General features: G+C 46.0%; 1 protein-coding gene across 13 annotated transcripts in view; it reads right to left on the bottom strand.

The window, feature by feature from the left end:
• The window catches only part of DYM (dymeclin), a 264,015-nt gene that overhangs the window by 23,573 nt on the left and 225,842 nt on the right, over positions 1-14,600 (bottom strand). The gene's annotated exons all lie outside the window — the stretch shown is intronic.

Below are 14,600 nucleotides of genomic sequence, written 5' to 3'. Positions count from 1 at the left end.
ATAGACAGGAGGGATCTCCAAGCGTGCACAGACCTTAAGAATTTTCTGGCTTCCCTGGTTCAGAATGGAAAGGACCAATGTTCTGAAGATTCTCAGTAGCCTATATGGTACGCTAATTTAAAATGTCTGTTTTTTGAAAAGGAAAATCATATTTATACTACTGAAACACTTTTTTTTTTTTTTTTTTTACAAGCAAGGAAGGCTGAATTTGTGATATTTTTAAGTTAACTTCAGCTGTAGACACTACTTTGAAAGCGTCTGATTTTTATGAGTCTCAGTTATGTCAGCAACGAGGCCAAGTCACCTACTCGACTTCTTCTGCAAGATTTGGGGACGCAGGCCGCGAGCGGGGTCCCTCGCTGGCATCGGCCACAGGCTTGTTCTGTGACCCTAGATGAGTCCAGAGGAGACTTACATGGAGCTTTCCTAGGTTGCAGACCCACTGTTTTTCAGCAACTTTTTGTTTACGGACAAAGGATCCAAAATTGTAACAGCTCTACATGAGCTAAGGGAGCTCTAAATATTTTCACAGTGATCCATTCTTAATAAAAAGGAGGAAGAGCCCTGATATAATAGAGTGCAAAAATTCTGTTTACGGCATCTTCATATGAAGAAGCCATGAAATTAAGGAAGGCTGTATTACTCGCCGCTGCTAGCAATTAATGCAGCAACCACTTCCAGACATAATAATTACCAGATGTGCACTGTGCTTTACCTCTGGGCTTATTAATTTCATACACGGGAGGTTACGGCTATTGATTGCATTAAAACACAGCGACACGTTCCAATAGAAAACGCTCCCGGCCGCAACGCAACGGTTGCACAAACTGGAATGATTCGAGTGATGCAGACAGAGCCAACTGCACCCATTGGTGGACAACTCGCTCGTGGTCGTTTCTCCATCCCCTCTTAAACTCACCAACGCAATATTGCGACAGGAGAACGACAGCAATTAGCTCAGCCGCTTAGGGACAAAAAAAATACAGGGTCTTAAGGGACACATGTTGACCACCGGATAAATGCAAAAATCACTGTCCATAGGAAGAAATTAATATAAATAAAATGATTTCTCACCACAATCTGCTCGGGATGAGGTGATTCCCAACCAGCGCTACCCTCCCAGCTTCAGAGCAGCCTGAAGCCCGGTGAGCGTGAGAAAAACTGGTGTTTGGGTTTTTAAAAGTCCGTTTGATTTTCAAAATTTGCGGAAGACTTGATACATAACGAAAGATAATGACATCCAAACAGCATTTAAAAATGCCACAACTGGGTTCCTAACCACCCGCAAACGCTGCAATACATTCAGAAACACCATTTACGCTTGGGTTTCTTTTGTTGTCATCCCATCTGCATAATTAAAGATATATTTCTATACAATCCCGGTTAAGCTTCTACAAATTATACCACCTGCTTCAAAAACCTCCCAGTAAACAACTAAGTGTAGCTTGCGGTTTGAGTAAATCTGGATTTTTTTTTTCCCTCTTCTGCTTTAGGTGACGTATTTCGAGCAAGAATACAGGGAATCCAGCAGCTAAGTCTTGCGTTAAAATAATTCGACTGGCCTAAAAAAAAAAATAAGTCGACTGTCCTAAAATAATTCAACTGTAGTAAAATAACACTTATGAAGATGGTGGCAAGCATGGTGCAAAGGTACAAATGTAACAGGCAAAATTATGGAGTTTGCTGTACATTTATAGAGGGTGAAAGCGTGTCAGCAATTTCCAGAAACCTTTAAAAGTTAGGAGGAATTTGACTTTTTTTTTTTTTTTTCCCCCCAGCACAAAGGGTTAAGGCATTCTTCCTCCTTCTGGAAGCAGGAACGAAAGGGGATTTCGTCAGTGAGGTTTGGCAATGTGCGAAATCCTGTAACCAATTTCATTTCCTGATAAATGAATGGTCCACGGGGGAAAGTCAGCCAGAGGCTTTGGGAACTGCCGAGAGCTCAGACATGACCGAGAGGCTCCTGGAAGGAGCCAGACTGTCTCTTCCCTTATCGCCGCCCGGCCAAACGGCACCAGCCTCAGCTCCCTTTTCCAGCCGGAGCCGCGGCGGGATGCGATAGAGCTCCGTCAACCCGCCCTGGATCCCCTGGAAAAATCACCCGGCTCCAGCGCACGGATTATATCTGACTTCAAGCAAAACACATGGGTGTATAAAACAGGCGTTGGGATGTAACTCGTAACCCTCTGGGTTGTTTATGTCTTTTAAAGCTGGGAGTGACTTGGTGTTCTGGAGTTTAGAAACTTCCCCCCGCCCCCACCAGAATCACACGGGGTTGGAAGGGACCTCTGGAGATCATCTAGTCCAACCCCCCTCCCAAAGCAGGTCCACCCAGAGCAGGTCCCACAGGAACGTGTCCAGGTGGGGTTGGAATGTCTCCAGAGAAGGAGACTCCACCACCTCTCTGGGCAGCCTCTTCCAGGGCTCTGACACCCTCACAGGAAAGAAGTTCCTCCTCATGTTGAGATGGAACTTCTTGTGTTCAAGTTTGTGCCCATTTCCTCTTGTCCTGTCCCTGGGCACCACTGAAAAAAGCCTGGCCCCATCCTCCTGACACCCACCCTTGAAGTATTTACAGGCCTCGATCAGATCCCCCCTCAGGCTTCTCCAGACTCAAAAGACCCAAGTCCCTCAGCCTTTCCTCATCAGAGAGATGCTCCAGGCCCCTCATCATCTCTGTAGCCCTCTGCTGTCCCCTCTCCAGCAGTTGCCTGTCCTTCTTGAACTGGGGAGCCCAGAACTGGACCCAGTGCTCCTGATGGGGCCTCACCGGGGCCTCAACGCCCCCCCCCCCTCCTTCCAACAGGGACAAGCCAAATACAGAAGGATAAATCATTCATTATTGGGTAGATTCTGGCATTAGTGAGACTGCAAAGGATGGATTTTTCAACAGGATCTACAGGGTGCGTCACCTGGAAAGCTGAACCTCACTCTCACTTTTAACACATTCTCAGTTTTAAGCTATAAATAGGGTTTTTGGAAAAGTTATCCTCATAAACGCGGTAAGTCTTCCCGAACGCGGACAGTAAATACCCTCTCTAATTGCCAAATAACAAACGTGCCCCAACGCGAGCTCCGCTGCGAGTTTCCGATCTGTTTAAATGCCGTCTTCTCCTACGGAGTCAACCCGAACGTTTGTTCGCTTTTTATACCATTACAAATTGACTCGCAACTCCCAAGGTTTTTACAGGAAACTCAAGTAGCTTGACACGCAGGGGTCTGAACTTTTAAAAATCTCAAGTTTGAGCTTGTAAAAAAAAAACAAACATATTGCCAGTCTGATGACCCCTGAAGGGAAGATAAAAGGAGAGAAAAAAAAAAAAATATATAAAATAGCTCAAATAATAACTTCAGGCCCTTCATTACCAAAATCCTGGGTAACTTTTCAAGTGGGTTGCAGGCTTATAATAGCAACAACCGTCTGCAATCGATTAGCTCCCCCAGCACCACCAGATGTCTCGGTGACAGGGAGAAAGTACTGCCGGTTCTAGAGTTTACTGGGAAGCAGAACGTCATTTCACTGAAAACCCAAAATATCCTCAAAGGAAGTGGAAGAAGCTGAAGAAATGTTATGCTCGCTCTCAACCAAAGTGCCTGAATTTAGTTTTATTGCATCTTCTGGTTCTCTGGAAAGCTTGGGATAAATTCTTACTTGCTTCCGAGGACTCGTTCTGCTCACTTGACTCATTCCGCCCTTTGTCCCATCACCGCTACTCATTGCTTTGGTGGGATCTTTGATCCATTCTGCTCAAGACTGTGACAAACACAAGCTAATAATATCAAAAAAAGTCAGTTCTCGATGTTAACTGTCTACCCAGGCTTGTAAACAAGGTACGTGGCCTTGGAGGAACACCAGAGCACGAGTCCAGACACATTGAGGTCTACACTGAGAGCAAACAAACTCCATCCCCGTTGCTCCTTCCGTGACTTTACTCATGTTATTTAATGCACGTTTTAGACCCCAAATGAGAGAAGCAATGAGAATATCCAAAAGGGACACAAAAAGGACGAGTTCTTCTGATCCTCTGAAGATCTTCTACCACCCATTTCAACATGAGAGCCTGCAAAAGCTGAATGGATTTGGCGTGGGTGAAGAAAACTCATTCGCAGCTGCTTTGAGGGCTCTACCTCCACCTTTCCTGCTCCTACAGTGGCTTCACTCAACCCACTTCAACCAAGTTGGCTGAAGCTCAGACTCATTTCTGCTGTTTGGTTCACACACATGATAGGAAGAAACACAACAATCTCATGATGTGAGATCCTGCCCAGACTGCAGACCACTGTGGGCATGACTGCCCTGGCAAGGCACGGACAGCTCTGGTATCCCTTTGAACTACTGAAGACATCGAATCATAGAATGGTTGGGGTTGGAAGGGACCTTAAAGACCATCCAGTTCCAACCCCCTGCCATGGGCAGGGACACCTCCCACCACACCAGGTTGCTCAAAGCCCCCTCCGACCTGGCCTTGAACCCCTCCAGGGATGGGGCAGCCACAGCTTCTCTGGGCAACCTGGGCCAGGGTCTCACCACCCTCACAGCAAAGAATTTCTTCCTAATATCTCATCTAAATCTATCCTCTTCCGGTTTGAAGGGAACACGGGCAATGGGGCTGGTCTCCTTACATCTATAGCGACGCAATGCAAAAACCCAAGTCCTGTGCTGTCCTTCAAAGCAATACAGGAGAGACAAAGCCAGTTTTCTCAGTTTTCTGATCTACTGCTCAATCAATGTGACTCCTACAAAACAGCAGCCAGGGAAACGAGGGAGAGGACTGAGAAAAGTCAAGCATAGTCTCTTTTCACCAGACAGTACCAGCCTCACGCTCCCCACCATGGGACACGCAAAGTCCAAGGCACGTGCCCAGTGTCCTGCTCACACCACGCCTGGTAGCATCTCATAAGCGTGAAGATACGGCTTGAAAACCTCAAGACTGTTGAAGCCAACAGCCAAACCCTCGGGGAGAGCAGGATTTTTCCCATGGATCTCTGAAGCTTCGGGACAGAGCAATGAACGTTTCAGTGACGAGGAAGAAAACCAAGGTTGAAGTTCTCCCTTTACTCTTCATCTGCGAAGAAAAGCTCTCCGCAGTGCTCTCTCCAAGCTGAAAGCATGATTATTATTTTCTGTTCAAAGAGATTTTGGCTCCTTGACAGCAAGAAACTGATATTACACGAGAAACAGTTTAAAGATCACAGATTCAAGAGTTTTCTAATGCATATTTTCCTAAGCTGATGCTGCAATGCTGTTTATATTACTCTTCAATAGGGAGGTGTCAGAAAAGCTTTAATATGTTTTTAACTGCGTGCCGGGCAGACAAGCAAAATAAAATAGCTGGTTTTTTTTTTTTTTTCTTCTTCTTCTTGTTCTAGTGCAACAACGCCAAAAGTTACTGTTTATTTTTCTCCACCCCCATGCAAGAATTTATAACCACTGCAGTAAACTGGAGTTAAAAAGCTGGTTTTAATTCCAAAATTGAATGACAGCTGCTATGTAAACGCAAACCTAACTTTGTTTGGGTTCTCAGGAGCATTCACATTTGAAAAATTAAGTTTCCTGGAACCATTTGAGGGGTGGGTTGGTTTTTTTTTTGGTTTTTTTTTTTGGGTCGCTACCCCTTCCCCCTAATGCTAAAAAAATAACTTACAAAAATGTGATACTGTATAATTTTTCCATTCAGAAGACACCTGGGGAGAGGTGGAGAGCACATCCCCTTTTCAAATAGCCTGGAGAGTAACATATAAATATGGTATCGGTTACAGCGTTAGGAAACTCTCTTTGGGAGGGCCAGAGAGAGGTTGTGAACGCCACGGTACACACCACCACTGTCAGACCTGGCAATGTTCAACCAGATAATACACTCAGCTGTAAGCGAGAACTTACACTCAAAAGGACTCATCTTACACCACATCAAAGAAACCCAACTCTTGACATGTATGACGTTCAAAATCCACGCAAACACTTACTGGAATGGTAACTGTGTGAGAAGTTCTGGTTGGTTTGGGGGGTTTGGTTTTTTTTTTTTTTTTTACTTAAAAATATTAAAGCAAACTTTAAAAAAATAAAAAAATACGCTTTATAAGTAAGTCACCAACGCCACCAGACTATGCCAACATTTCAAACACCTTGAGTCCAGCAATATGAAGCTCCATGAAGCTCACAAGTTTCAAGTCAAACTTGCAATTTATTTCACTTTTCCTATTAAAGCTTCTAAGCTAACCGGTTTCTCCTATCATAGGTGAAGGATGCTTCTGAAAATAAAGTGTTAGTATTCGATCCAACTCATCCAACATTGATACAAACAAGTCCCTCTAAAGGCTCCTGAAATCCACTTTTAACCAGCGAACAAAAGGAGTCACCAAATTTCAAAGACTTTGAATCCACAGATGCTAAAGCTACTTTACTTGGGTCCTTGGCTTCTTCAGCGTTAAAAAAAATAACCAGGTGTATGGCAACCTGGGGTGCATCAGGAAGAGCATGGCCAGCAGGTCGAGGGAGGTCATCTTCCCCCTCTGCTCTGCCCTGGGGAGGCCACAGTGTCAGGAGGATGGGGCCAGGCTTTTTTCAGTGGTGCCCAGGGACAGGACAAGAGGAAATGGGCACAAACTTGAACGCAAGAAGTTCCACCTAAACATGAGGAGGAACTTCTTTCCTGTGAGGGTGGCAGAGCCCTGGAAGAGGCTGCCCAGAGAGGTGGTGGAGTCTCCTTCTCTGGAGACATTCAAACCCCACCTGGACACGTTCCTGTGGGACCTGCTCTGGGTGGACCTGCTTTGGCAGGGGGTTGGACTAGATGATCTCCAGAGGTACCTTCCAATCCCATATCATTCTGTGATTCTTCATTAAAAAAAAAAAGTTTAAACAAGCAAAAGGATTGCAATTTTGCTTAAAAATATATATGGCCTTCACTGCAAAATTTATTACCATGCTATATATTCTAAAGAACTACTCAAGTCCACCTCCTACGAAGGAAGCATTTCTGTGGATTATGGTATTAAGATTTAAAAATGATGGTGGCATTTATTTCTGAATGATAGCCCCAAAGTTTTGGTTTCCTTCTGGGCTGATAGAGTTAAGAGCCTGACTTCTGGAAGTTTCTGGAATACAGAGTCAAGAGCTCCCATACGATGCAGTGTGTCAGCAAGCATCTAATTTTAAATACTATAATAGTCACAGTTTATCCAGAATATTTTTCACATACTTCAGATCTTGCCTACACTCAAGTTTGCACCATTTAATTAAATAAGATTTAAATGATATAAACTCCTGCTTGGAGGGACTTATTATAAAGCGGTGTCATTGTAGTGATAAGACGAGGGGGAAGGGTTTGACACTGAAAGAGGGGAGATTGAGGTGAGATCTGGGGAAGAAATTCTTTGCTGTGAGGGTGGTGAGAGCCTGGCCCAGGTTGCCCAGAGAAGCTGTGGCTGCCCCATCCCTGGAGGGGTTCAAGGCCAGGTCGGAGGGGGCTTTGAGCAACCTGGTCTGCTGGGAGGTGTCCCTGCCCATGGCAGGGGGGTTGGAACTGGATGGTCTTTAACGTCCCTTCCAACCCAAACTATTCTATCATTCAGTTTAGTTTCAACTCATTCTCAACAATTCAAGCAGGTGGGCTTATATGAATCGAAAAGTACCTGCAGGAGGGTTTGTCCTGGTTCAGACAGATGGACAGACAGGTTTATAAGCCCCCTTTAAGATTAGCCAGAGTCATCTGAGTGCAGACATGTCTTTGCCTTCATGATGATAAGTTATCTTCTGAACAACAAGGCCCATCAAAACCTTCAAGACCACTTTTCCTGGAATTTTGATTACTCAAAATCATATCTCTCAAGGGGAGGGAGAGTACGTTCTTCTCTACCTGAGGTCTCTGAGAATCTGACCTCTAAAACGAATGCCTTCAAAAGAAACGTGAATTATTGTTCATCGCTTACAGGTCAGCTCACGGAAGCAGGGAAGTTTGACATCTTAACTGAGGGTATAAATTGTGAGAAGGAAATACACGATCCATAAATATTATTATACTTAGCGTATGTTTGGTGTTTTGGAAAGGCCCAAAAAGCACTTTGTTTAAAAGTTTCTTCCACTTCTCTTACGAATCTGATCTTCTTCCCGTCAAGGGTTAACAGCAGTTGAGGGAAGTCCGCGTTACAGATGCCTGCCCAGCGTCAGACCTAAGCATGTATTAGACACAACCAGCTTCCACTACAGTAAGATCTTTGACCCTTCTGCCAGAAAAACATATATACCAGGAAGAATTTGATGAATTTGTCATTTAAGGAAGTTTTCAGTCTCTCTTGCTTAGCGCTATGCCCTAGGGCTCTGTAAAAGAGCTGCTGGTCTCCATAATTTCTCTGCTCCCACCTCTTTACAGCATCACAAAGAGTTAATTTGTGGAGTCTTCTCTCTGAAACCCATGGTAGGGAGAAACTGTTACAGCAGTAAAATAAATGCAAGAAAGCTGTCCACACATCTGCCCCAAGGTTTAATTTAGATCACCAAAGACCACTGGTCTGGATTCTGAAGCCAGCATCTTGCCGTGGCCAAACCACCAAGGACATCAGGGCTCTAGAAGAAAAACCATCATCAGGAGCAATTGTAATGGACGATGGGGCGATGGATGGTCTCTTGGGATCAATGTCACTTTAGGGAGGATGCACACATATAAATTCTACCAATTTCCTTCACAATCTAGGGCACTGAGTGGCTGGCCATGTCCTGGCCCCTCTTCATGAGGCGACGGTACAAACGACGGTTGAACAGATGATGTCTCCTTCCTAGGAGGAGCTTCTGCAGAAACAGGGCAACCTTTCCACCATTCGAGAGAGAGCTCGGTAGCTAAAACCAAGAGACTTTTTGGACTTCCTTAGTGCTGGGGACTTCACATGTACTTTCTTTTATAGCTACACCTTCTTCCCAGAGTTGGAAATACCTATGGTTGACATCCCCCATTGAATTTGCTGCCACCTCAATGAACAACCAGGTTATTTTTACAACATTTTTGGTAGCTGAACTTTTGGCCTTGACGCTGCTGCCCCCAGAGCCCAGCCCCTGGTGATGTGCCAGGGACACAAAGCTCTTCTGGCCCTAATGCCACCACTCCGATGACAATTTACTCTCTTCCCCTGTGCTCCAGTGGCTCGATGATTAGGGGCTTTCTCCAATGAAACAAATGGAAGTCGAAGGAGTTGGAAGTACATCATTAATAGAAGGGAAAACCTATGAGAAGTGCTTTTAACACCTACAGCAAAGCTTGTTCCGTCAAGAGACCGATGGCTTTTACCTCTGCTCCTTTTACATATTCTGTGAAATTTTAATGCCTGAACTAGAATGCACTTCAATAAATATTAAATTTTGTACCCTACCAAAAAAGGTGTGAGTTGATGGCCTAACGGCACGTCTGCACAGCGCATGGAGAACGTACGACAGAATGCACACGGATGACAAAATACTCATTGACACCGGGAGAAAAGGAATCGGAGAAAAAAAAAAGCAGCTCCGAATACGCTGCGAAAAAATGAAATCTCTGCCTTAAGTGGCTTAGCTAATGGGAACTTTTCCTTTCTAAAGCATTAAACGTGGCCTCCCAAGTGTGATCCTTCCACGAACCCAAATGTCAGCTTCCAGTCACTCGCTGGCATTTGAAACAAGTTTTCCCACTTATTGTAAAAGCGCAGTTATCTGCTGGCTACCTCCCCTTGAAATCCTGAGATAACTCGCAGGCTCCAGACGCGGTCCCACTTCTCTCGCGCTCCTCATCCCGCAAACGCAGATAGTTCACCAAAGGGAAGAGAGGCAGCCTGAGAACTTTTTTTTTTTTTTTTTAAATAAAAATCAAGAAAGAATGAGGCCAATTTTCACCTATCACTATGATCTCTAAATTGCCTTTAATGAGCTTCTGCAATAAAACAGGGAGCCTGGATTGTGGGCTGCTCGTCTGCGAAGGAGACAGCTCTATCTCCACGCCGTGGCTTCTGCCTCCATCCTGGGCATATTAACTTCATTTATCTCCTCCCACAGACTGAAGGAGAAATAACCAGCTCTTGATTTCAGCACCTGCCCTTTATCTCTCTGTTTATGCACAAGTCTTCTAAAAGGCTAATTACTCAGCTTGGACTTTCCCTGCCTTCCACTGTACACGGCTAAAAGCATACGCTTAAAATAATGTTAATTATATTGTCTGTCTCCAGTCAGGTTGCTCCAGGACTGGAAGGAAAATATGAGTTAGATCTTCCATTTCCCAACGATTATTTGCTAAGAAAATGCAGGATATCTTTCCTCACATACACACACATAAATATATATATATATATATATATATATATGACCTACTGCTAACTTTGCATCCCTTGTTGCTTCCCATACCGAAAGGGAGCAGGAATCCCAGGGTGTGCTACAAAACTGATAAGCACCATTATGCAGATCAGGATCGTGGCTCTTAAGTGCTGTTATTTTTAGTTGACGCTTATTCGTGTTTGAACTACGGTCTAAGCAACAGACTGGAGATCCGAATAGACGTTAACGCCTCTCGAATGCTCACTTCCTCGACAAAGGCCAAGATAAGCAACTTGAAAACATTCGCTATATTTATCGGTGCATACATTAGGTACTTATACGTCAGAAAAAAAACAACCAACCCACCACTGTCTGAGCTGCGGGGAAGCAAGGGAGTAAAAGCTCCAATCCTCATTTTTCCAAATCACAACCTCTTTGTGTTTCAACCACCTCCCTCACAGAGCTCCAGCTGAAGACGGCAATTTCTAGGAGGTAGGAGTATTATCTCTGCAGGGTCTCCCGTACTTTGGAGCACTTCGATATGTTATGGCAAAAGGCAAGGATGGCTTGAAAATTAATTAGCAATTAACTGTAAAGCTCTCAGGATAAAGCCCCACAGCTTTGCGCGTTGTAATTACACATAGATCACGTCAACCCAGATGCAACAGACCCCTAACTCCACCACACATTGTCCAAGTTGGCCAGACACCAGCCAACTCCTATCCCGAAGCCACTTGTCCGAGTTGCCTGTGCCCAAGCCAACCTCTGTTAGAAAAATGTCTTTTCAGCAGGGAATATTAGTTGGTCTACGGAGCTAGAGAGCTTCCAGCTCACGGATGCCAACAGCCACTGAGCTGATGGTACAAGCAAAGTCACTGGAGGTAGGGCTGCTCCCACCCATCCCGACATGCCCAGAGAGTGTCATTAAAGACACGGGGACGAAAGCTCTCTCCTTTATTTAGCTGCTGAGACTCCTCAGTGTTGCCAGACTTATTGTGTAACTATATCTTTAGTCTGATCTTAATACGACTGTGACGAGCTTTAGAATACATTCCCCTGAAAACCTCAGAGACTGAAGTGGGAAGACCTGAGGAACTGTGAGACTCCGAGGAGAAAAGTGCAAGGACAGAGGGCACGAAGACTGACAAGATCACTTCTACAGGAGGGAATCACGTGCTGCTCATTGTTACTGTTGTATAAAGATGTCATGTGCATTTACAAATTAACGCATGACATGACATTAGAGGGGCCTGGATAGGCTTCAGAGGTGGGCCCATGCAAACCTCATGAAGTTCAACCAGGCCAAGTGCACCAGGGTCACGGCAATCCCAAGCACAAATAGAGGCTGGGCAGAGAATGGATGGAGAGCAGCCCTGAGGAGAAGGATTTGGGGGTGTTGGTGGATGAGAAGCTCAACACGCCCCAGCAACGTGCGCTGGCAGCCCAGAAAACCAATGGTATGCTGGGCTGCATCCCCAGTAGCAGCATGGCCAGCAGGGTGAGCAGGGGGATTCTGCCCCTCTGCTCCACTCTGGGGAGACCCCCCTGCCTTGCTGCCTCCAGCTCTGGGGCCACCAACATCAGAAGGACACGGACCTGTTGGAGCAGGGCCAGAGGAGGCCACGGAGATGCTGCAAGGGCTGTGTAAAAGACTGACAGGAGCCCCCTCTGCTGCGAGGACAGTCTGAGAGAGTTGGGGAGGGGTTCAGCCTGGAGAAGAGAAGGCTCCAGGAAGACCTCAGAGCCCCTTCCAGTCCCTAAAGGGGCTCCAGAAAAGCTGGGGAGGGACTCTTGATCAGGGAGGGGAGCCATAGGATGAGGGGGAAGGGTTTTAAACTGCAAGAGGGGAGATTGAGATGAGATCTGGGGAAGAAATTCTTTGCTGTGAGGGTGGTGAGACCCTGGCCCAGGTTGCCCAGAGAAGCTGTGGCTGCCCCATCCCTGGAGGGGTTCAAGGCCAGGTTGGAGGGGGCTTGGAGCAACGTGGTCTGGTGGGAGGTGTCCCTGCCCAGGGCAGTGGGGGGTTGGACTGGATGATCTTTAAGGTCACTTCCAACCCAAACTATTCTATGGTATCTTTAAATTGTGGCCCAACATGCAAGTCAATCTGTCACACTAAGCGATAAAACCTTCATTTCTTTGTAAGGAGAGAATTTATTTAGCAATGGGTCTGTGTCAAGAAGGAACCCCTGTAGCCTCTTAATATTAGAGCTTCTAATTATCTTCATGTAAGAGTAAGTTGTCATAGAGAAAGCAAAAGGTCCAGTGTTTCTCTGTATTCACAGCACCACAGTGTAGCAAGGACACAACCTGCAAGGGCTGGATTTGGACCCAACAACTCCTCCGGTCTTACTTAGGCTATTCCTGGGACTCGCACTCCAGACTGCTCTCTCCCCAAGTAAATTCAGTCTGAGTGACTAAATACGTGCCATCTCAGGGACACGGGGAACTGCAGGAAAGACACGAGGATATCCAGCCAGCTAGACAATTCCCACTGGGTGTTTTAAAATTACCAGGGTATAAATAAATTACCAGCCGTCGCCAATGGCTGTGTGTACTCAGTGTGCCTTATCAGATGGTATTTTCCTAAAGTTACCCCAAAAGAAATGGGTCCTGAGATGCTGCTCTCGCTCCCTTACAGAGTAGGAACAAAAATGGTCCTGCAGAAAGCGGACAGTATTTAAAATACACTTGGCACAATGGAGAAGCAAAATTGATCGTGTGTGTTTAAAAAACACACGTAACTCCCATTTATTTACTCACCTACTCACACAGATTTCATCTTTGCAGTATTTAAACATCACAGGGCCATTAACGAGTTTTCACAGAATCACAGAATGACATGGGGTTGGAAGGGACCTCTGGAGATCATCTAGTCCAACCCACCTGCCAAAGCAGGGCCACCCAGAGCAGGTCCCAAAGGAACGTGTCCAGGTGGGGTTTGAATGTCTCCAGAGAAGGAGACTCCACCACCTCTCTGGGCAGCCTCTTCCAGGGCTCTGACACCCTCACAGGAAAGAAGTTCCTCCTCATGTTGAGATGGAACTTCTTACATTTGCCCATTTGTGCCCATTTCCTCTTGTCCTGTCCCTGGGCACCACTGAAAAAAGACTGGCCCCATCCTCCTGACACCCACCCTTGAAGTATTTATAGGCCTTGATCAGATCCCCCCTCAGGCTTCTCTTCTCCAGACTCAAAAGCCCCAAGTCCCTCAGCCTTTCCTCATCAGAGAGATGCTCCAGGCCCCTCAGCATCTTTGTAGCCCTCTGCTGTCCCCTCTCCAGCAGCTGCCTGTCCTTCTTGAACTGGGGAGCCCAGAACTGGACCCAGTGCTCCAGATGGGGCCTAACCAGGGGCCTCACAAAACCTGTCAAGTTGGTAAATCCCTCATGAGATTTGGGAGATTCTCAGAAGAGAACGGAGGGGTCTGATCGGGATTATACAGAAAGCTCATGATGGAGTTGACCAGACTTAGGAGTCTTGAATTGATTTTCAGAAGGTTGGTTAATTCTTACCTAAAGCCCCAGAAATTTATCTTTGTAGCATTTTATATAGACCCAGATGGAGATGCAGAACAGTAGAGAAAGAAGAATAAGTTAACCAAAAAGAAAAGAATGATAAAAGTTTGGTTACAGCTTAATTAAACAACGGATGGAGAGGTGAGACTCCATCTTCGTGATATGATGGAGAAAACCTTGGCCTCAGCAAATTTTACGTCCTTCACACGTTTCAATTTAATCACTTATCAAGAAAACTCACCCAAACATTCATAGATTCATAGATTGGTCCAGGCCAGAAGGGACCTCCAAAGGTCATCTAGTCCGACCTCCCCGCAGTCAGCAGGGACACCCCCAACTAGACCAGGTTACCCAGGGCCTCGTCGAGCTTCACCTTGAATCTCTCAAGGGAAGGGGCCTCAACCACCTCCCTGGGCAACCTGTTCCAGTGTTCCACCACCCTCATGGTAAAGAACTTGTTCCTAATATCCAGTCTAAATCTCCCCTTCTCCAACTTAAAACCATTGCCCCTCGTCCTGTCACTGCAGGCCTTTGTAAACAGACCCTCCCCAGCCTTCCTGTAGGCCCCCCTCAGGTACTGGAAGGCCGCTATGAGGTCTCCCCGGAGCCTCCTTTTCTCCAAGCTGAACAACCCCAGCTCCCTCAGTCTGTCCTCATAGGAGAGGTGCTCCAGCCCCCTGATCATTTTGGTGGCCCTCCTCTGGACCCGCTCCATCAGGTCCATGTCCTTTCTATATTGAGGGCTCCAGACCTGCACACAGTACTCCAGGTGAGGTCTCACCAGAGCAGAGTAAAGTGGCAGAATCACCTCT

Source organism: Numenius arquata, chromosome Z (genome assembly GCF_964106895.1).
Source record: "Numenius arquata chromosome Z, bNumArq3.hap1.1, whole genome shotgun sequence".
Classification (NCBI taxonomy): domain Eukaryota; kingdom Metazoa; phylum Chordata; class Aves; order Charadriiformes; family Scolopacidae; genus Numenius; species Numenius arquata.
Note: the sequence above shows the minus strand (reverse complement) of the source record. Positions and strands in the feature narration are given on the sequence as shown.